The sequence below is a fragment of the Agelaius phoeniceus genome, chromosome Z (assembly GCF_051311805.1).
Source record: "Agelaius phoeniceus isolate bAgePho1 chromosome Z, bAgePho1.hap1, whole genome shotgun sequence".
NCBI lineage: Eukaryota > Metazoa > Chordata > Aves > Passeriformes > Icteridae > Agelaius > Agelaius phoeniceus.
Genome location: NC_135303.1, coordinates 23,070,404 through 23,091,531, shown reverse-complemented (window position 1 = coordinate 23,091,531; position 21,128 = coordinate 23,070,404). Strand labels below are relative to the sequence as shown.

The window sequence follows — 21,128 nt, the reverse complement described above, 5'->3', positions numbered from 1 at the left end:
GCTTTGGAGAAAAATTAGGTAGCTGTCTGTATAAAATCTGGTCACACAGTCCTGAAAATCTGGCTGTATTCTTTTTGTTAATCAAAACCATACAGTAGTATGCAATGTGGTCTTTTTTATTTCAATAGCATGAAATATTTTGGATATTAGCTGCTTCTTAAAATGACTATAAATTTCAACAAATACCAAGAAAGACAACAGCTTCAAACAAAAGTGGAAACGAAACACCTCACTGCAACACCCAAGGCTTCCCAGAGCATTTAATCCAACATTTCTGGAACTTAACTGCACTCTCTAGTGCAGTTTCTGGAGCTATAAAAATCTGTTCATTGTCACTTAATGTCACAGGTTAGAGTAAATGCTTATATGCTGAATTTTAATATTTGTGTTTTTGTTGTAACTTAAAAGTCACATAAAAATTATTATAAACTGCTGGAGCACAGTCAAATTTTGGTAAAAATCAGGCTAGATGACATATTCTCTTCATATGGGTGTGCACCCATCACTGGAAGCAGCTGCTGGGTCTTGAACAAGGTAGAAGAAGAGGCTGATAAAAGGCAAATCCTGTGAGGGGGTATAGTGATTTTTATTATGTCAATGTCCTCCCTTACGTAATGGGTCAGGTGTGAAAATTCCACTCCAGGAGAGTGCAGGAAGTTCAAACTAGCCTGAAGGTATTCATTCATGCCTTTTGATGGACCATAACTGACTCAACTGTGCTGACAGGAGAGGCATCTGTAATGTCTTAAACAATCAAAGACTCCTGAAGTGTTCCATAATCCACATCATTGCATCATCCAATGTGAAACTTCCCACCCCTGAGGAGGTACCCGGGTATTCCCACCTGACCATAAGTGAATACAAACACAGTAGATTCTGATGTTTTGTGGGCTTTCCGCACTCCTGACAGATCAAGTCAGTGACCATCACTTTGACCAACAGACATCAAAATTGCAACAACAAAGTCTCCTTTCAGCATCCAACAGGTGGCAACTCTATACCTTTCTAGTTTCTTTTTCCTATTTTTTTTCTATTTCTACCTCACATTTATTGTTACATAAAAATCCATTCTCTTGACTTTGGCATATGGTCTTGTTTGCAATAACCAGATCTTAACATTATATAATTACCTTTTAAGTCAATTACTCTGTTGCTTCTCCTCATGACTCTATCCTCCCCAAACTGTATCAGCTGAGTTTTTAATTATTATTTACCAAATAAGAAAAAAAAATTTAAAAATTAAGAGCAAAGTTCACATGCAAAGATTATAATCTTCTGCAGAGTTCTCTGTATGTGAGCATATTGAAGATAGCACTCTTATTGACATAGGGGTTGCTACTTTTTGTGATGCTTTCTTAGTTAGTAAAGTCAGTAGCAGTAAAGCCTTGGACTTGGCAGCAAGAAGTCAGCATTTGCATCTTTAATTTTGTGGCTATAAACAGCCACATCATATTTCCAGCAAAAACAATGGGGCTGTTTTCAGCACTGCTCTACCAAGGAGACATGTTTTTTATTTTCTTCTTGTATATACAATTAAAACCATTCTAATCACAGAACTCTGCTCTGCATTCACTTCTGAAACAGAGCATGAGGGATGTCACTCAAAAGTGAAAATCCTGCCCTTCCTTGGGCCAAATAATGAAAGAAAGCTAGCAGTGCAGCATTACTCATTGGACTTCTATTAAAATTTTGAATTAATTGACAAATTACTAATACTTACCCCAGTGTGCAATAAAAAGGAGACATCTTGTCATAAGCAGTCTTTTTTCCTTCTGCCTGGGAAAGATGGAAGTTTGTCCCAGTTTTGGCCAGGACCTGGAGGTTATTCTATACCACCTCACAGAGTTGCTGGGGCCAGGGGGAAATGACTCTCTGACTTCCAAGAAGGGCATAGTTTCTGATTGAAAAGAAGTGGTAGCATTGTCTGCCATTGTTCATTTCCTTGGAGTCCTTGGTGAGAATTCTTTCGAGTGAATCACCCTCTCTTTTACATACTTTTGTTTCCAATATTGTTGTTTTTACTGTCCATTTTCTTATATCATTGCTGTTTGCAATAAACTGTTCTTATCTCAACCAGTGATCTTCACCTTTTGTGCCTCCAACTCCATCCTGCTGGAGTGGAAGTCAACTGATGATATATGGTTTAGGAGAGACTTGGTGAGAGCAATGAATTAGGGAGTACCATTCCTAAACCATGACAACCTTTCATCCTGCATGTGATAAGGAACTGCATGCATGGAGTATAGACAAGTTCTCTTCTTGCTGTAGAGGATTTCCACCAGTGCCTGTGTTCTTGTTGAGTAATAATGAGATAACATAATGAAACTGTAGAAGATGTATGTCAGATGGTTCTCCAATAACATTAGGAAAAAAAAAACCCAGCTGATGTATGGGATATTGAAGGAAGATTAAGTTGTTAATGCATATTAGTATATTCTTAATTTCCTTTTAATTGAAAAAGACATATTGACTTTAATTAAAACCATTTCACAGGAACTGTCATTTAGCACATGTCAAGCTAGTTAATTCAGAACAGAATTCTTTTAATTAGGGTCTGCTTTCCTTATATGTGGGGCCAATGAAATCAGCCTTTCCTTATCAAGAATTTACATATCTCAAAGAAATACAATACAAATCTCTAAAAACTCTTATCTATTATTAGAAGCCCATATGGATAGCATTAAAATGATGGTGCTGGCATTGTTCATGCCACAGACATCAGAGTTTCCTTTATGACTGTTTGAAAAAAAGAAAAAGGAAAAGATGGCTTTGAAGAAAGACTATTTTAAATACACAGATTTATCCTACATTAAAGAGACTACAAAATTTATGACATAGATGCTCACATTTAAATTATTTAATGTCTGCTTAAATAAATGGGCCTACTCAAGTGTGTTGTGTGTTCTGTGAGCCAAAGACACATAAAGCATTTTCAAAGCATGCAGCATGCAGTTCTTCCCTTAAATGAACTATAATCAAAAGGAGAAAAGAGATCAGATTTTTTTTGTACAATACTATCATTGTTAACTTTCACTGCTTGTGAAGATTTAACAGTGATTGCTAATCCAGTGGCTGTGAACATCAGTGTGCTAATGTCATCTCAGTTATCAAATAGTATATAATCTCTATCTTGACTTTCACATATTTTCTGAATATATCTCTAGCTTTCTGATGGGTCTCCGCCTCTTGGCTGATGTACTGCTGTAAAGACCTTCTCCATGGTTTCTGGGAACCTCCATGTGTGACATCTGTAATGCTGGTCACATCCTTTCAGGAGTAAGAATAGCTGAGAAAAATATAACAAATCATAAAAGGAATAATTGCAAAATGTAGACTTAGTCTAATCATACAGGGTTTAGCCACTGTTTTACTGACCTCTGTCAACATTGGATTACAGAGATTAGTGAAAGGAATACTTAATAACTGAACTCTGGATTCTAAAGAGGATTATCTGGTAAGATATTTCATGTATCCTGATGGTTTGTTGAATATATTAGGAACCTCATTATGGGCCTGACTAACTCAGCCATAAAGGAAGAATCATTCCCCAAAATCAAGTGTAACTTAAAATTTAATGTGTTTATTGCAAACACTTTACCTAGGATCCTACCCATACCAATTTTTCCCCCAGGGCAACTCTCTAGTAGGGATGGGTGTAGAGCTGTAGTGTTAAAATCTGTGTTAAAATTTCTACAAAACCTTGAAAAGTGGATGAACTTAACTAGATGATCTGCAAAACCAAAATACTGTGCCCCAGGAGTTCTTCAGCTCAAGCAAGGGGCTGTGTAGAGATGTTACTTCACTGCCTAGTCTCCTGTGTAAAGTGTACCCTGAGTATAACTAATAACTGTAGCTCTACTTTTAAATGTGACTGTAGATTGGTAACATAAGACCCTAATATTTATTCATTAATCTCATTGCAGTCCATATTATATCTGTACTCATAAATTTAAATGCTTACTGTAATTTAGAACCCATTCAGCTGATCTAAGTCACTTTGGCACTGAATTGTGTATTTCAACTTCTTTTATGACATAGCAGAAACAGTGTTTTGCATTTTTATCATCTTGCTCAATATATTATTTGCTTCAAAATGGCAATTAGCAATAACTTTTCTTTTAAAATCACTCCTACAGTGGCTGTGCATAAGGAAGTGTGGTTATGTTCACCACAACAGTTGTAAGATTGTAGGTGACTGCCTTTATTGCTCTGCTATACTCAATTTCAAACTGTAAAAATATTTGAATAGTTTAAATGATAAGAAATTCTCAGATTATGGTGAAATTTTTAATCTTTGCAGTATTCCAGCCATATGGTTAATTATTGATGTAGCTCATACATAATGGCAGGGACAATGGAGAAACAGTTTTATGAAGGGAAAATAAGATACTGAACCCTCATACAAAGCCAGTTAGAAAAGGAATTAAAAGCAGAAGATCCTCCCTGCAAATATACCAAAGCACCTCTCAGCATAGCCTACTATGTGCCATGCTGTCAAAGCAGTGCAAAGTATTTTTTTTTTTTGCAATTAATACTAAGGTGAGTCATTGCTTAGCAGCAGCCCTAATATTTACACCCCTATGGATCTCATGACTTAGTAGCAAGCTTTGACTTCAATTAAACCTGTCAGTTTCTGATAGCAAGAAATCATTACAGAACTTCAAAAGCACTTGAACTGCATCAAGATCTTCACAATTATCTATATAATATCTTTCTGCTTTTGTTGGCTCCTTGATCTTCTGTGGCAGCCCCAACCTCTCTGTCAACTTTGTTCTGTAAGAAGTTGAACCTTAAAGTATGCTATTAAAACTATATATGAAAATGCTGCAGTATACAATGGATTTCACCCAGTCTGACATTTTTTTTTTGGGATAAATTCTTAATAAAAGTTGCCCATTTAAATAATGTACTGTTCATGTATTGTTCATGAATCAAACAAAGAGCCATTTAAAAATTACTAGCATTACAGAAATGTAGTAACTTTTAACAGATTATTTAAATTACTGTAGCTCTGATTTCCAATCATTTCATCCACACAGCTATGGCAGAACTATCCCAGAAAAGGGAGTAACTTTCTGATAGAACTCTTTTCTTGTTGGATTTAAGAAATATTTTAGAAGTGAGAATTTCTCAATTATGTATTTGTCTTTCAGAGCAGGACCATAGAGGGTATAGGAACACAATCCTACAACCACGGATGAAAGCACAAAGAGTTTGGAGGATTTCATTCCATCCTTACAATCACAGTGAATAAAGCCTTATACACACACAGAGTAGAAAGGATGATTTGTTCTGACCATTGCGTAGATCACTTCCTCAGGAGTCTTTGGTCCCTGCAGCTTGCCTTGCCTGGCACTTTCTCCTATTCCAAGGAGGACTTTGAGTCATGACAGCTGCGCTCATGTTAAACCATGACAGCAACTGGTTAGCAGCACCCAAAGATGGAGCCCCCACCCATCAAACTGTGAGAGCTCCTTGCTCAGTCTTCTAGACTGATGTCTTTTGTTTGCTATTGTTTTGAAACACAGCCCAGATTTTTTCAAAAACCACTGTCTTTTGGACAACTGTCTTCTGCTAACTATGTTTGAAAAAGTCAATCTTTGTGTTAAGCAATGAAAATGGCATGGTCAAAAAATAATGCTAAGGCACCTAATACATGCCTAATTATTTGCAATGTTGTTTATTAGCTCCAAACAAGTCAGATGGCTGTCCCCTCATTTTGAACAAGGGACCTATGGACCATCAGCAGTTCACTGATCATAGATGAAGAGCTCCTGGCTTTGCTCCCACTGTGAGCATATTCTTTCAGGTCATATCGCCTCACACTACAGCAAAATTACCTACTAATTTATTAAACAATTCTACAAGCATAACTAAAGCATTTGGGCTGTTAACAAATCTTTAAGATGGCTTCAAATCAGCACATAGTATTTTGCAGTGAAGTCATGAAAATGTGCCAACATGAACACATCTAATGATGAAAATGTTGCATGCAGATATCTCTTTCCCTATTATCCCATAAAATAATTGTGTATTTTTATTTATATGAGTAATTTTAGATACAAACATTTTACCAAAACCCCATTCATTTAGGAAATATATAAGCACACTGAGCTTAATATAAGAAAGTGTTTTAGAACATATTTTAGTGATTATAAAATGAAAACAAATTTTAAAAAAAGTCCTAAACTACTTTTCTTTCTTCCTCATGATGAGAAAGAAATACAGGTTACCATCACATTATTTGTCATGTGGGAGTGAAGTGAAATTTATGCCTCACACCATGTATTCTTTACATGATGAAAAGGAGTATAATTTAATTTTTTTATTTGAAGGTTCTGTCTGGGCACATTGGCTACCAATTTTATTTTTATTGCAGTGCATGGATAGCTAAGTCACATAACCTTATATTAATGCAGATTACATAGGAAAGGAAAGGGAAAGTATAATTTTTGTTGTTGCTTTTGTCATTTGAAATTTCCATAGTGTCTATGCACATTGGCTACCATTTCATTTTTACTGCACTGCACTGATAGCAATGTCACATATAATTAACACCAAGGTGGGAAAAAAAAAAAGATTTCCCCCCCTGCCTCTGCTATGAACATTGCTTGAAATTTTTGTATTGTGTGAATAGCATTTCCAGAGGGTGGTGGATATACTGAAAGATCTTACCTCCATTGTAAAAGATCTTACCTCCATTGTAGAAGAAGTATAATGGTATATGTGTTTGTATTGCTCCATAAGAGAGTGGATAGAAAATATAGTGCTACTCACATTTCTTATCAGTGGGATACAAGTTGGTTCAATATCTAGGAATAGTTAATGTAGAAACAGCCATTTCCCAGGAAAATGGAAATAATAATGGAATTTAATTTCCCCAAATCAGTATTTTTTATTAAAGTGCTTATCCATGCATGCCAAAATAACTCCCATGTCCACCTCTCTGTCTTTTAGCTTCTAAGCAGAGAATGTGACACCCTCTTTAGGATATGTAGGGGTACTCTGTAGCTGTGGTGGACTCATTCCTCATCAACGACTTGTATAAACAACAATTACCAGGATGGACACGGTGCCCACCTGCATGGGGAGGACCAAACGGCTGCATGACTGGTCTCTTTTCCATGACGTGCCATTTTACAAGTTAGCACCAACAACAGGCAGGATTAACTTTGGGAAAATTATGCCTTATTTTGGTGGATCTGTTGTGAGCAATTGTCTCAATTTTGGAGAGCGAAAGAGGTCAGTTTATTTTATTTTATAATTTATTATTAGAATTTGGGTATCATACACAACATTGCCTCTTTATCCTTGACCTTTGGAGGAACTGTATTGTAGTACTTAAAACTGACTTTAATTTTTTAGGAGCCACCCAAACAGAAATAGGGCTGCCAACAGGAGATGTCAAGCTCCAGTACAGTCCTTCCTACAGCTTGGGTAGTTCTACTAGTCTGAGATAGATCCTGTGCATTGCAGCTTGCACCCTGCTCTTTAGGCAGAATACCACAAGCTGGTCAACAAAGCTACTGAAAAGATTGGAAGGCACGTCTTTGAAGAGCAGCTGAGCACTCTGGGTTTATTCAGTTTGGAGAAAAGGGGGCTGAGGGGTGAACTCATTGCTGTCTACAACTTTCTGAGAAAGGGAAATAGAGAGGGAGGGGATCCAGGACAATCTGTGGGAATAGTTCAAACCTTTTTCAGGTTGGAGCTTGCTATTAGGAAGCATTTTTTTATTTAAAGGGTGGCCAGACATTGGGAATAGAGGGATGCCCCAAACCTGTCAATGTTTAAGAGGCATTTAGGTTATGTGCTGAATAGCATGCTTTATCTTGTTATTTTGGTAAATAACTTCAATCAAACCTGAAGTGGTGAGGCAAGTGGACTAGACAAATGTTGTAGGTCCCTTTCAACTGAAATATTAGTCCTCCCCTCCCCTCAGGCCATAGAGGATGGTCTCAGACAATTTATCCAGCATCAGTAATGTCCCTTGCTTTTTTATTGAACAATATTTTGAATGGGAACATTTTTGAACATATGGCTTTGCCCCTGCATGGACAGACACAAAGCTATCTCCAAGTTTGTTCACACACCTTTGAAGAGGCTGTTAATAAGGTGGAATAAAACAGTTTCCAGGCTCTTCCACTCCTGCCAAAGAGTAGAACAATAAAGGAACTAGGCTGAGATTTGTGGTGTACATGAACTAACCTGAATCTGGGAGGACAAGATAACGTTTGCCAACATATCTTTAATGAATTGTGCATGGCATTAAATGACTACAGATGTATGTAATAGATTTTGTGGTGGCACAACAGGCTACATGGCAATAAGCCACCTGAAAACAGAAATATGTGACAACACAGTGTACATTTTTAATGCATTTCCTTGTGTGGAGCTTGGAAAAGCCTCTTTCTCACCCACTGCAGGTTACTTGTGCGCAACAGCAGGAGCATTCCTTCTTCAAAATATCATGTATCATGAAAATCATAAAAGAAATGCTGGACAGAGGAATCCCACAAGTCCTCTCATTCATGCTGAATTTGAGGTGTCATCTCCTGTACTGCTGCTGCTGCTGTTGCTTGGATGGTGTCTATGAAAATCGGCATCCTCAGTCATGTAACACAAGGATGGCTTGCTTTTGTAGAGACATTTGCAGTGTTGGACACAACTTATGATGATGCTAGTGTTCTTTTCCCTCCTGTAGCTCAAGTGAGACTGAACAAATGTGAAATATTATGTAGCAGGTGTTAGAGGAAGAGGGATAATGCAGCAGTTTTGGAAGAAGTGCTGGATGGAAATAAACAGCTAAAGTCTTGATCTGGAGAGGAAACCCAGAACTGTCCTTTCCACATGAGATACAGGAAAAACTGGGAGTGTGTATTGGGTGTTAGTAGAAGGCAATTTTAAACTTGTTTCTAAAGGTCTCCATATGTTTTTATTTGTGTTTTCTATTTTCATTTTGGCTGCATTGGAATCTTGTTTTATACTGGCACCTCCCAGAACATTTTTAAGTTATGAAAAACATACTTATCTCAGAGCTCCACAAATGAACTATGACTTTTTCCCCTACTCTAGGTTTTCATTAAGTTCAGTGGGACTAATTCTCTATTGTTCTGCACTTTGTGTAGGTCTTATGTGTCAAATGAGTGTGAAATGCCGGCTAAAACTACATACATCTTTGACTGATTAGCCTTGAAGTTTGGGATCACATACCAGAGATTTGTGTCCAAATCTTACATCTCCAATGTGGCCTGAGCTTCTTCAGATGGCAGGTGATATCAAGGTATTAATAAACCACTTTCTCTTCCACGATTATTTCTGTAATAAAATGCTGGTTTAATTTCTAAAGTATATTTCATCACTCTATTCCCTGCTTTTTTTTATTTTATTTTTTTTTTTGACAGCCACCATGAACACTGGCAGGAGGCTGACAATGGAAAGTAATAGCAGGAAAAATGGATTTTTCTCAACAGGTTGAATACACTGCCAAAATCCCTTTGCATTCCACCTGCAGTCTGCAGACCTCCTGTTACAGAGAAGCTGAAGCTAAATAACCAATGGTGGACTTTATATGCTAAAAATAAAACAGCCCATAAGACAAAAAACCAGTTTTAAAATAATAATCAAACTTATAGTCATAATAGAAATGACTGATTTCTTTCTGTGATGAACTTTCTCCATGAAATATTCTTTCTCTGGAATAACTGTAATGGATGGTGATAGATGCTGGTACTCAAATTTGGGTTTTTTTCTGTCAGAAATTTATCCTTAGGGCCTTCTACTTAGCAGCTCTTTTGATCTGTTATCAACCCACACCTCTCATCTCAGAGACTCTTCAATGGAGAGGGTACTTCTTGAATAAAAACTTCTTGTACAATCTTCAGAATAAAATAATTATTACTTCTCCTAATTTGATCATTTGACCAGGTAGCTGAGATACAAAGAGTCCTCATTCTTTACAAATAGGAAAAACCAAACACTATAGCTTATAAACATTATCACGGTGTCTGGCAAAGTCAATTTCTTATGCAGCACAATATTGAATAGTAAGTGTCTAAGTAACAGCAGGAAAAGAGAATTTTTTGAATGCTGCGTTTATCAAGTCACCTACTTATCTCTCACTCAGACAATACTACATTGAAAGGAAATTTCTGTGAATTGGAGAAACGAGGATTTGACCACATGCAGAAAGACAATTTTCCTATTTTATGAACTTATGCACCAATTAAAGTTTTTCACCAGATTAGTTTATTACAACCATTGTCTGATATTCTATACTGTTAAGTTATATTTAATACTTGTTATGAGATTAAGACACAGAGATATATCTAGTTTAAGGAAATATCTTCAAAATTCATTTGTAAGAGATCTGTATTAAACCAAATATTCAGATTAATGGTGATGGGATCATTTAATGTCTAATATGTCTAACAGCAAAGAAAAAATCACTAAGACAGTGGTGCCATCATTGTCTCTTTGCAATCACTTCCCCAAATGTTTATACATGTAAGCACTGACTAAAAATCACTTAAAAAATTTAATCCGATGCTATTAGAACTTTTGCTGGTTGTTTACTATGTTTGACCGGCTTATGTAAGTACTTTAAACTAATGCATTGTCTGAAACTAACTTGCAACAGGTGAGTTTAAAGGCTAGTTAAAAACATGTGTGTTGATTATAAAATGAACAGAATAATTTTAAATTATTTCAAAATTTATGTAAAAATGAGTGTATCAAAGTACACAAAAGCATCTGACTATTTATACTCAAATTTTAAAATCATAAATATATAATAATTAACCAGTAATTTTGAAATAGATACCTTCCCTCTATGTTTTAATGCATTTAATAATGGAGATCTTCAGGCTAGCATGTTCTAAAGAAGACATGCAAATGTTTAGTGAAAAAAAATAAAGATAAAGAGAATGCTTGCTGGTACTCCTTTGAAAGAAACTTTTAATGTGAAGACACTATTAAGACATTTGATCTGTCATGATGGGTAGCAGAATATGATTTTACAAAAATTAAAAGAAACTTTTATTGGAATGGACCAGAAATTTTACAAAAAAAAGTATTTGATAAGGGCTATATTTCTGGACATCTAGTACAGGCATTTATTAAGTATTAAGCCCTGAATGTTTTGGGGTGTGTCCTGCCTGGCTTCATCTGGCCTCGCTGCTGGACCAAAGGCAGCAGCTGTGGCGTTTTTCACCCCAGAGATGCCTTTGGCTGGCTGGGTGCTGCAGCTGGACGCTCAGAACAAGTCCAGGCAAAATAGGAACTCAGTTTACCTTTGGTGTAAAAGATTCAGGCAACGGTGAAGAGAAAAGGAGCGGGTTCTGCCGTGGAGCTTAGATCCAGAGTTTTATTGTAGCGTGGTAGACCTCTGAATGTGGTAACAGCTCTCAGACAGACGGCAGAGACAGAACCACAGCAGAGACCCCAACCGCATGGTCTCGTGTCCTTTTAAGGCCCGGGGACAGGGGGAGGGGAGGGACAGGTGAGGGCCAACCAGGTGTGAGCAGGGGAAGGGTCAGGGGATGTGGACGCAAGGACAAACCAATGAGCCCAGGCCTGGGGGGCATCTGCCAATCACACGACGCCTTGCTGGAAGGTGCCAGGCAGGAGGGCAAAAGGGGAGGGGGAAAGGTTGGCATGCTTGAGGGGGATGGGATAGGTGAGACAGGAAATGGGACACACTGCAACAGGCGTTATTGGTAATAATACTATTTGCTTTCATTGACAACTATCAGAGATATTAAAATGGTGTTTTGGTAGTCTTTTGATCATCTGTCATTTTCCTGGCATACCAAAGTAGTTAAAATAAAATTGTTTGGGAAGAACACTATTAGTTTTCTGTCCTAGATTTATGATTATATTCAGCATAGGAACATATTTCATGTTGTGCCATCAAGTGACTTAGTTTATTACCCAACAGCTTTCTTCCTGCCAATCCAAAGATGGGCCCAGAAGGAAAAAACTGCTCACTCACCCACATAGTTCTCATAGTTCTCTCTCTCTCTAATGCTTTCAAAACATTACATCAGAACATTCGTGGTAGGACCCCACAACCAGACATGGAGGACTTTTTGCAGCAGAACAAGATACCAAAGAAAGATCTGCAGACTTCCATGGTGTTGTCTCCTGTTCATGGTGCCGCAACTTGCTGTCTGCAGATGAAAGTTACTTTCCATTAATAATTGATGCTGCAAAACATCCTAGTCTGTTTTAGTGACAGATAGTGTTGCTTAGTTTAAAGAACCACTGCCAGAAGCTTAATAGCCATTGGTTTTGATGAGCTGAAAATGGGCTAACACTGGCCTCCGTTTTTTTCAGAAACACTTGAAAAACAACTATTGCCATGACCCTTTTCACAAATGCAGTTTGTAGCAATCCCTTTTCACAAATGCAGTTTGTTCATAACCTTGTGACATGGACCATAAATAGCTTTCTTATATTTCACACACATGAACAATTAACATGAACAGTATATATAATATTTACTTTACCAAAAAACAAACTAAAGTGCTATATGAACAGCCCATCTATTAGCAAAGGATTAATTTCCTATTCCACATTAAATCCAGACTGTAAGCCAAGCTAACTTGCTTGCTATGACACTCTACTGGTTGCAGGTATAAAGTAGTAGCAAGGAACCACATATGTTTTCCAGAATCCCACTCCTTGACCTTGTCCAAGTCTCTCTGGATGGCATTTTGTCCTTCAGACAGATTAGAATTATGTTATCAAAATATGAGTGCAAACAATGAAATAGGAAATGAATATACAGTCAATAGACTTTAAACTATAATATGGATCTCCACAGATATAATTGAGATTACTTAATCTCATTTGGCTCTACCTTTCAAAGAAGTTTGAGTTTCTAGCCAAATGAAGGCCATTCATGTGGGTTGAGATACCCATAACTCCTTTTCCTTCATGTTTCCCCTAAAGCAGTTTTTAAAAAATCCTAATTTTTTTGTTGTCATAGGAATTTAGAAAAGTATAAAACTAAACTGGGCCTCAAAAACACAAAGAAACTTTGGAGACGATACTCTGCCACGTAACAGAAAGAGATGAGAGCATACATTGACAGACCAGGAACAGTTAGGAATGAAAGATCAAATAAGATGTGAGAAATCAAAATACTCAGAGATGTTTGGGAACAGAAGTCATATTACTAATTCAATTACCAGTGGAAATGGTACATGTGTAGACAATATTGTGCTAAAGAGAGGTGACAGAGAGGTTGAAGACTGAATTTCTTTCTTTATTTCTTCCTTTCTCTACTTCATTAATCCTGATGTCAATAGAGTACAATTTCTGTCCATACATTTCACTGGAGTTTTATTAAGCTGATGGGGATTCTGCAAATTAATGTGTGATATTGCATCATAATTCAGTGGACAATGCTTTAAAAAAAAATTTCAGACCTATCCCTGTATTTTCTTTTTCATATTTTCTGGTAGTTGTGATTAAAGATTTTAAATCAACACCAGTTGCCACACCACAGTGTCTGAAATACTATTGTCATTTTTTCCTATAAGATAGACACATCAGGATAAATATTTCAATGTCAAAGCAAGTATTTCTTTTTCCTCCATGACTACTGAATTGTCCTAAAGATGATAAAAATGCAGAACTTGAAGGAGTATAACCTGAAAGGATTAAAACTATGCCTCTTCTGTAAAGAGGAGCTGAATTAGAGCAAAACATGTAAAAGTAAGAAAGGAATAAAAAACCCTGGACTTTCTAAAATCTTATGGTAAAGGTAATTTAAATAAACTGTTTAAGGAAATAAATTTCTTTGTAGGAAGGAATGAAATCCTACTTTGGATTAAACCAGATAGTTATTATTTTTATTGCATCAGTTCTCTTCTCCCTCCCTGTCCCAACCAGAATGAAGGTAAATTAAAATTGTACTAACACATGGTTAGGATGGATAATAACTCCTGCTGTGTTTCTCTGCTTATGTCGATACATGTTGACTGGGATGGATAAAGTAAGAAGTAGCTAATATCAGTAAGGTGATTTGAGTGGCTCTAAAACTGATATGGCCAGTGGTAAGGATGCTGGGATAACGGAGGCATCTGCTGAACTCCAACTCTTCCTGCCAGCTCTTGCAGGGTCTGACACTACACAGCAACCTGTCTGTCCATGCCCAAGCTGTGGCTGTGTTTACTCCTGAAACAAAGCTTGATTCTCCAGATTTGTTCTCTAGGAGCATACTACAGAGACTGCAAGGAAGTTGTAGTGTCAGTGGAGACTCATGCAAGGTCTGCTTGTGAGGAGCAGTGAGGGAGCTTGTGCTCCCATATTTAAAAGAATAGCAATAACACAACCAGCCAATAAATTTTTTCTGCTCTAAACCTGTAAACTGTACAGAAATCAATGTCATATTGCCACCCTAACCACAACTTATTGCTTGTAGGAGCACATCCAGGTTTGTTCATCTGACTTTGGGAAGGACACTTGGTGTCACTTGGGTAACACACTTTCAACACAGGTTTTATTTAGTGTGTCAGATTGCAAAACAAGTAGTTAGACCTCAGCCTGAGACTGACTCACCTTCGACTCATCCAAAGTCTGTAGAAAAGATTATTATTTGAGTGGATATAGGCATACAACAAATGGCATATCTTCTGCCCTATGCAGACCCACAGATAAAAAGTAGAAGGACATAATGAAGAACAGAAATAAGATTAAGTCCTCTATCTGGCTTGAAATCAAAATGGAATCCAGTCCTATTCAGTCAAATATTTTGGCTGGATTTTTAAAAAGTGTTGGGTCAGTGCATTGCTGTTATTCACTGTAACAACTCATATAAACAGATAAATATGTGACTTTTTAAGCCAAATGCTCTTCTCAAGCTTTGAAATGTTACTACAGTGAAAAGTTTGGCTATCTAAAAGTAATCAAATGTAATGCTTCATGTTGTACAGTAACTTTTCTGTCTGAAGAGGTTAGGAAGGATATATCTTCCCATGTTAATGGGTAAGCTCGCTTTTATTTTTTCATGAGCTGATATGTTTTTGAGGTAGTTATTAATACAGTAGACACAGTGTGCTTGGCCTAATTCTTTGTGCCAGTGATGTTACTTCTCCAGTTGGGAGAAAGCATTTAACATCCCAGAAAAAATGGAACTGTTACTCACTTTTCTTCTCATGGATTCAGCCAAATCATTCCTTTGTGGCCATCCAAATTTTGGTCTACTTTATTTCTCTTTTAGTCAATCAAATGTAATTTTTAATGTGTCCAGTAATCTCTATGCTCAGGCTTTACCTATTAAAGCACAACTAAGCACAAAAGTGATGCAGGGCACTGGTTAATGGTGACTTTCTCTCATACATATGTAAAAAGCTTGTCAAATATACCTCTGCCTAATGAGAGAGCACAGGTGTTCCAACAAGCAACAGCAACAAATTAAAAAAATAGTCACTATCCTGTCAAATAATGTTTGTATATCAAGGATCTGGAATACAAAGCATATTTACCACAATCACATTTTGAGTAGAATTCACTTGAATGTAACACCTTCTACCTCTAAGGTTTTGAGTGAGGCATATTAAAGATCATACAACTTACTTATCCCAGGTTCTTTTTTGAAAGCTGTCAGCTTGCTGACAGATATGATGAACATTTACTTCAGTCTTGTAGAACATTTAATCGAACTTGTTCCTATAGCTTCAGTCCAAGGAGGGTTACTGTTTGCTTTAGAAAAATGTACATAATTGAAGAACGATGAATACATGTATAACTTGAATGCAAACCATTATCTATGACATTCATTTATTTGTAATGAATACATACTACTCTATAACAGGCTTAAGGGAAATGTAAGCAGTATATGGAAATCTGTTTAATACAAGGCTATTTTCCAAAGGTCCATGCACCATTCATTGAACTTTAAGAAACTTTTGAAAATACAGGTTGCATTTGCAAACTTCCATGTATGGAGAGCTGGCAAGCTGCCTGGTTTCTACTTAAAGGATTGTCATCCTTGGAAAAATAAATTTCTCCAAATAGACAAAAGTCAGTCTTTTCATGTTTTACTGCAATCAAATTGATAAGGCTGACAATTTAATGTCTCAACACCTAAAATACCTGTGGATAATTAGTTACTTCAATTATCAGAACTACAAATTCCTCTGTTTTCAAAGATTGTATATATATGACAGAGATATTTAAAAGTACTACCAAAAGCTTCCCCATCCTTAATCTTTAGTGATTTCTCTTAAGATGTGAAATTATTTTTTCCCAAATGAATGATTTTATAATTAATGGGAAAAAAATCCAATCCTGCACTGTAATCAGTTTTTAAATGTTTGTATTAATGTCCTGTTTTATTTAATTTGATTAATGTTTCATAGCCTGCTTGCCTTTTAAATGTATGTGGAAAGGTGCTGGCATTCTAGCTGAAGAGATCTTTATGAGTGAGAAAATGCTTAAGGCTTTTTCAAAGTAGTTGCTGAACATATGTTTCTCCTCTTTGACTCCACTCCAGAAGATGCTAACAGCTGTCCCAGCAGACAGGTATCACAAGGTTAAAGAGCTGTGGACCTTCAGGATCTGCATGTCAGCAAGGAGATGAGTAGTTTCTCAAAATTAATAAAGAAAATGGCAGCAATGATGAGAAGCAGAAGGACCCGACAATAACAACAGAAAAAAAAAAAAAAGAAAAAAAAAGAAACAAGCAAAAAATGAATTCTGGGTAGTACAACACCTGGCAGAGCAGATTTTAGTATCTGGAGGTTGAGTTCACTAATCTTTGCTATTCATATTGATGTGAAACTTCATAGAGTTTTAGAGATTTGTATCTATTAATACATAAAGGAGTGTTGCTACAACATGGGAACAAGTTTGCTAGCATCTGCCATTCATTCTCATGATAAAAATTGATATTAACTTTTTAAAATGCCTAACAGATAATTAATCTCAACACTCAATAAGAAAAGCTACATCTTTAGAGTATCCTTTATCTTTAAAAAAGTAATTAAAAAAAAATAGACTAAAACTCACCAGCAAGGCAACCAAACATTCTTCCCCCCTCTCTTTTGGTTCTCTGTCAGGCTGTGTTGGAAAACAATCAATCTCGCTCTTGCTCTGGCTTGGTAGAAGTGCCACAACACAAGGAGTGCACTGCTTTGCTCTTTCTTTGAAGCTTCGATGACAAAAGTTTTTATCAGAAGCTGACTGTATTTAGGATTATGAATATGCAATGACTCTCATTAGTATTGAAGCACAGGAACACGGTCTGACATCCCTTGCCACTTTTAGCTGCTGCAGAGTTGTCTAATGAATTGTCTTGCTCTTTCACTCTCATAGTCTTTGCTGTTATGGCCCAGTTTGAGAATACTATTGATGGCAAAAAATTAATTGCCAAAACCTACTGTTGATTTTGTTAAACAGCGTTGAGTCAGTTGTTTAAATTGTCAAAACAGAAAACCATTAAACTCTACAGGAGACAAATCCATCACAAGTGTAGAGGATATGCAGAGCTGCATGCATAACTGTGCACAAGCAAAAAGGTGTATGGCACAGGTATGCATACAGTCTTGTAACTGCACTTATACATAAAAACAGATGTATGTGTGTCAGTGATGGGTCTCAGAAACCTAACGTCCTGATGAATTATTTCTTTTATTTTTCCAATAAGAACAAATGGAGATAATGGAAAGATTTCAAATGAGCTTGACTCTGAAACACTGCTACTTGATCAACTGTTTTATACTCCTTATCCCATTGGAAATATGCCAAGTACTTTTCAGCTCATCTGCAATAATCTGTTTGAATAAGTTACTGATAAAGACAGTTCCAACAAGTGATTAAGATATATGGCTTGATTTGTTGTATTTGAGGAGGTGTGTAGGCTTTCAGAAACAAGCGAAAATGACCCTTTCCCCCCAAATGGTTAAATTCAGTAATTTTTCCCTTATTCATCTGAAATTTCTTCTGACATTAAAGAAGGTTTAATGGCTCTCTGCAGATTGTGAAGGGTAAAGTGACTTGAAACTGCTAATGTATTCAAAAAAGCTTAAGCAGCATTCTGAAAGGTGTGTGTCTACTGCAAATAATAAATGATATGAAGTTCTCCCAGTAAGATGTCAGTCCTCTGGAGCTCTATATCCATTTAATCAGTAATGGAAATCATCTCAGTGCAAGGAAAGAGGATCTCTTTAATTTTTATTGTGATTTTTTTGGCACTGTTGCTCTAACACAAGCTTTGCTTACCTCTTAATCCAACCTCAGGACTGTCTGTTCTTATCAGCTGGATTAGAAAATAATGAACATCTACATCTTGTGAGTATCAAATACAAGACCAATTTGAAATAAATGCGGTTCTGACAAAATTGGCTCAACCACCATACATCAAATACTTGTTACCTCTCTTTGCCTTAGTGACTGCACATGACTAAGAAAGAGTGAGTGATAAAATCTGAAGAAAGATGAAACCAATCTGGACCTTTTTAAAGATCATCAATCATTCTGCACAGCCATGATATTATTAGTTCCAGTAAGCCTTGTTCTCCCATTTTATGGACATCTCAAGCCCCCCACGCCAGGACCAATGCTACCATGGGAAATAATTTTTATGGGCAGCATCTCAGTGTGGGCCAATCAGATCTAATCACATAACAAGCTACTGAATTATTCAATGTTCTCCCTAATTTTGCATTCTTTCTGCACTTTGCTGTCACTACAGGGTTTTAAAAGTATGGATTTCTACAATATTTATTAAGAAGATAATCATTTGCAGAAATTTTTCTTTCTCTATGTCTTTCAATAATCATCTTTCCCTTAGATGGTTGCAGTGTACACACTACTATACACAGAATATTTTTTCTAAAAGAATAACAATCCATAATGTGGCACTCAGCTTTAAACACTCCCAGTTCTTAATATACCAAATGTAAGGACAACAATAGCGAAACAATTGTGTTCAAACATAAAATATTCATATTTACAGAGCAAACTATAACCAGCATGTCTCTTAGCTGTTGCTATGAATACAAGGCTTACATTGTATGTGAAAATATTTCAGTTTTAATTGCAAGTCTGTGCAGAGATGATTTGGGGTCTGTAATTAGCACATAAATTTCAGACTTTGCAACTGCTGTGAAAACACACATTATTTATGGAACTATTATCTAAATATAATTCAGTGTTTTTTGCTTTCAATAACTACTGTAAAAGTCTGATTTAATAAAATGTGAAAAATTTCCCATCTCTTGCACTTCTGTTCACATTATGGAGCATTCATTCCTCTGCACTGCCATTTCCCACTCAATCTGCCATGGACTTTGCTTTTATCCATACTTCACTCACACCTCAGGGAGATTTCTTCACAACCATAAAGTGCCTTGCACTTAATTTGTTTAAAATGAAAGCCTGGATTATTCAAATAGCTCTGAACTGCACAAACAGAGTAGTTTTTGTGGCCTCTATCCTCATGCTTTTCTTCATGGCTAGAAGCAGGAATAGACAGGAGTCTAGTCTAAGATGGGTTTAAGCTCCTGTGTGCAGATTTCCAGTTATCCAGAGAGGGTTAATGGAAGGACAAAGTGTTGCCTTGTTATCACCACTTATTGTAAACTTCAGGCTCGACCACTTCTAGCTCCCATCAGTGTAGGGCAGAACCAGTACAAAATTTGCTTCTTCCTTGCCAGAAATGCCATTTATTTTCAAAACAAGTTACTCACAAAACCTGTTTTACAGCAATAGTTTCTGAGACCTTTTACTGTTCTTGAGTTTAAAAGTGTATTTTTGGGTCTCATGGAGCTGAGCATTTTTCTTGCCAGCTTTGTGCTTGTCTCTAGGACTGGAACTACAGATGAAGAGACTGGGTACCAGGTATGCACAAATACCACAGTGTCAGGTTAAATAGCAAAACAGACCTTGCAGTAACAACAATGATAAGCCCATAATATGGGCTTAAGTTACATCAGAATGTGACACATTTTTTCCCTATATCCTTTTGGGTCTCTCTGTATATAGTTTTGCTCTCTTTGAAGGAAAATACTTGCCCACTTTCTATCTGCTTCCAAACTGCAAGATGGCTTGTTGTCTCTGGCTGCTCCAGCATCTATTTTCAATGGCAACCTCAACAGTCACTGCAGTAATAATCAGAATAATGATCACTAACAGGGCTGCCTTGCTTCTCCCAGGGCTGCCTACCCTTACACAAAAAGCTGTATCTGCAGGGGCATCACCCAGTCCACTTACAGGGTTGGCTGAAAGCTGTACCAGTGCCAGGAATGTGCAAATTTTTTGGCATGGGGCTACCAGGATTTTTTCAGACCTGGGAGCAATACCTTCTCATATATCTGTCCAGTTGCTAGCCCTGGAGACAGGCAGGAGCCTTGCATGTCATACACCAGTATAATATTCTGTTTGGACAGTGATATCAATATCATGGTGCACATGCTCCAGAAAGAGAGTTAAAAAGAGCAAATGAAAGATTAAGTGGGAAGCCCTTGAAAGCTGTATTTTAAAGCTCCAGTATTACTATTACCATTAAAATTTAAAGTGACAGAGGCCCAAGTATGAGCAGTTATTTTATTATATAAAATTACTTTTTTTTGGCCTTTGTAAAGTCCTCATTTTTGCTTTGCCATCACTGCCACAGGATCTGTCTTTATGGCTTCTGGCGTCAGCAGGATCCTGAGCCACCCAATGAGGAATGGATGAAAAGGGCAGAAAGGCTTGAAGCCTCATGGCAAATAGCAGAACAGACTCAGCCAAGTGGACTTGCCTGCTCTCGTGGTAATATTAGACAACGCTTCAGTACCTGAAGGAGCATCCCAAACCTGCCTTTGACACTTAAAGTGGCACCTGGGGGCTGAGAAGACAGTGAGTACATTTTTAGGAAGATAAAAAAGGATGGGTGAGATAGGAGAGCTTTTCTGACAGACAAGTGGGTTGATAATTGTAATTGCATTCTTCACAATTTTGATGCAAAAATTTGCTGGTTGTTTACACAACAAACATCCAGTATACACAATTAGCATTCACTATACCTCATAAGACTGTCTGCTCAAATAAAAAAAAATTCTTCTGTATCTTTATTTGGCTGGTACTACACAGACTACTTCAGATTGATAGGTTATGCCATCTTTAAAACCTTACAAATG

General features: G+C 36.9%; 1 protein-coding gene across 6 annotated transcripts in view; it reads left to right on the top strand.

The window, feature by feature from the left end:
* Positions 1-19,219, top strand: part of LOC129134258 (uncharacterized) — a 67,935-nt gene extending 48,716 nt beyond the window's left edge. For all 6 annotated transcript variants that reach the window (XM_077171027.1, XM_077171031.1, XM_077171030.1 and 3 more), the window contains 2 exons: positions 9,126-9,280; positions 9,402-19,219. The gene's annotated coding sequence lies outside the window, so the exon portion shown is untranslated. The remainder of the gene's footprint in view (positions 1-9,125; positions 9,281-9,401) is intronic.
* The last annotated feature ends 1,909 nt before the right edge of the window (positions 19,220-21,128 follow it).